The sequence below is a fragment of the Myotis lucifugus genome, unplaced genomic scaffold, assembly GCF_000147115.1.
Source record: "Myotis lucifugus unplaced genomic scaffold, Myoluc2.0 scaffold_4, whole genome shotgun sequence".
Taxonomy (NCBI): Eukaryota; Metazoa; Chordata; class Mammalia; order Chiroptera; family Vespertilionidae; genus Myotis; species Myotis lucifugus.
Window position 1 is genome coordinate 21,300,612 of NW_005871052.1, and position 2,975 is coordinate 21,303,586.

At 42.1% G+C, this 2,975-nt stretch overlaps 1 pseudogene; it reads right to left on the minus strand.

The window, feature by feature from the left end:
• Positions 1-1,905: 1,905 nt before the first annotated feature.
• Positions 1,906-2,628, minus strand: LOC102439069 (annotated as a pseudogene).
• Positions 2,629-2,975: the final 347 nt, after the last annotated feature.

Here is a 2,975-nt window from a genome sequence, read left to right on the forward strand (position 1 = left end):
CCACTCCTGTTCCACATAGTACTGGAAGTGCTAGCCATAGTGATCAGACAAGAAGAAGAAATAAAAGGTATCAAAATTGAAAAAGAAGAAGTAAAACTGTCATTATTTGCAGATGACATGAAATTGTACACAGAAAACCCCAAAGACAGCATCAAAAAACTTCTAGACTTAAAAAATAAATTCGGTAATGTAGCAGGATACAAAATTAACACCCAGAAATCTATGGCCTTTTTATACACCAATAATAAAATCACAGAAAGAGAAACTAAAAAAAAATCATATTTACCATTGCAATAAAAAAAATTAAGATTCCTAGGAATAAGCTTAACTAAGGAGGTAAATTACCTGTACTCGGAAAACTACAGGACATTGATAAAAGACATAAAGGAAGACATAAACAAATGGAAGAATATACCATGTTCATGGATTGGTGTAATCAACATCATTAAAATGTCGATACTACCCAAAGCAATCTATAGATTCAATGCAATCTCCATTAAGATACCAAAGGAATATTTCACAGACCTAGTACAAACTCTCCAAAAATTCATATGGAATAAAAAAAGACCCTATATAGCTGCAGCAATCCTGAAAAAGAAGAACATCAAGCTATATTACAAAGCCACTGTTCTCAAAAACTTCCTGGTACTGGCACAAGAACAGATACATAGACGAATGGAACAGAACAGAGAACCCAGAGATCGACCAAAGCCTTTGTGTTCTATTAACATTTGACAAAGGAGGCAAGAGCATACAATGGAGTCAAGACAGTCTCTTCAATAAATGGTGCTGGGAAAATTGGTCAGATACATGCAAAAAAGAAAATGAAACTAGAACACTAACTTACACCATACACAAAAATGAACTCAAAATGTTTAAAGGACTTAAATGTAAAATGGGTGTAAAAGCCACAACCAGCATGGCTAGGGTTCAGGATCTGGAGAAGGGCCGCACACAAATGAAGACACTAGACAAGAAATATGAATTTGAAATCAGGGGGGCCAGGCAGAAAACCCTTCTCTAGTGGAAAGGCTTCACTGGGGCCCAGGCCCTGTTAGCTTTTATTCAATTTTAGAATACACATCTTGCCCTTGGTCAGGCAGGCAATCCGGTAGCAGACAGACTATCTTAAAGGTCAGTAAATATTAGTAAAGATGTACTTTGAGACTATTAGGTCAGGAAATTGCTTGAGCCACCATTGTCTCAACAGAACAAACGGTGCATAACTTTTAGCTCTTGCCAACGCTCAAGGTCCATCAGCCTTCTGAGTTCCCTGTTGCACTTTCATGATAGTGTAGACAATGGTGTAGACAGTTAACTTCCAGCAAACAGGAAACCATAAAAATCTTAGAAGACTCTATAAGCAGCAAAATACCAGACATTTGTCATAGCAATATCTTCACCAATACAGCTCCTAGGGCAATGGAAACTACTAAGAAGAAAATAAAGAAATGGGACTACATCAAAATAAAAAGAGTCTGCACAGCAAAAGAAACCATAGACAAAACAACAAGAAAGCCCACTGCATGGGAGAACATATTTGCCAATGTTATCTCCAATAAGAGTTTAATCTCCCAACATTTACAAGGAACTCATACAACTTAACAAAATGAAGATAAACAATAAAAAAATGGGCAAAGGACCTAAATAGACACTTTTAGAAAGAGGACATACACAAGGCAAAGAGATATATGAAAACATGCTCAAAGTCACTCATTTGCATGCACAAATCCCCTCCCCTTATCCACCTTATCCACAACTTCTGCAGTAGCCACTTCTAAAGCCACCAGAATTTCCTCCACCTGTGTCCTCATCCTCCTACTCCCCACTCCTATCTCCAGTGCAGCCATGGGCATCCTCCCATCCAGTTCTCAAATCAGCCACAGGCATGTCCTGGGCGGGATCCTATTCTTTAAAATAGGTGCTCAGGACTTCTGTGGACACAGCCTCATTTAATGAATCCCAGCTTCTCTTCCTGGGGAAGGGCATGTTCAAACCCTGCTCCAGCACGCCAGGGCGCATTTCCTCTGAGGGGAGGAAGGTCCTCCTCAGGATAGCTCTTGAAAAGATAATATTTTTCTTCGTGATCCACGTTGTCTCCAACTAAGCCCCAGTGTTGAGGATAATCTGGGGCTGGTATCTGGAGGACATAGTCTGGTACTTCCACTGCAGCCCACAGTCCGTTTACCTGGTATCCCCTCTTTTGAGGAAGGGTTGAGTTGGGTATATGCTGTTCACAGTACTGGTCCAGGAACCCGTGCCAACCTGGTGGGGCCTAGGATACCCAGTGGGCTGCAGAGCCGCAGCAGGCCCAATGCCATTGATGGCACCACCAGTCTTCTCCTCACAGTGTCCCCCTCCTCTGTCCCCTTGGGGTTGCAGTCCCTGGTGAGGTCAGCAGGGCTCCTGCAGTCCAGCTCTTCTGCTTCTGCTCACAGTCCTCCTCAAGCCCCACTCCGAACGTCATTTTTTTCGTACCAGGACTTCGCCACTCTGTTTGCCTTTTAATTTAACAGTATCCTCTTCATCTAACTTGCAGCTGTTTACTTCGTTGACATAGCCAGGGGAAGGCACTTGAACTGGATCAAAGAGATAGTTTTGTATCATTTTACAGCACCTGCACCCCATCTGGATTATGTTTTGTATTATCTGTTGTGAAGATTATCCATTAGATTTCTCTAGAAGTTTAACTTCTCTTCCTGGGGCCGGTTGGTGGTGTTGGGGTCTGGGCACTCATGGCTTTGGCGGGGGGGGGGGCGGGGGGGGGGGGGGGGGGAAACTCCGGGGGACCCCAAAGCCCTGGAAATGGGAGCCCTGATTCTATTTTATTCCTCAGGTTAATCTGTTCATTATATTTCTTGTTCATTTATTTTTCTTTTTAGATTCAATTGCTGATAGATATGTATTTATTGCCATTTTATTGTTCATATTTTTTATCTTTCTTCTTCTCCTCCTCCTCCTCCTCCTCCTCCATC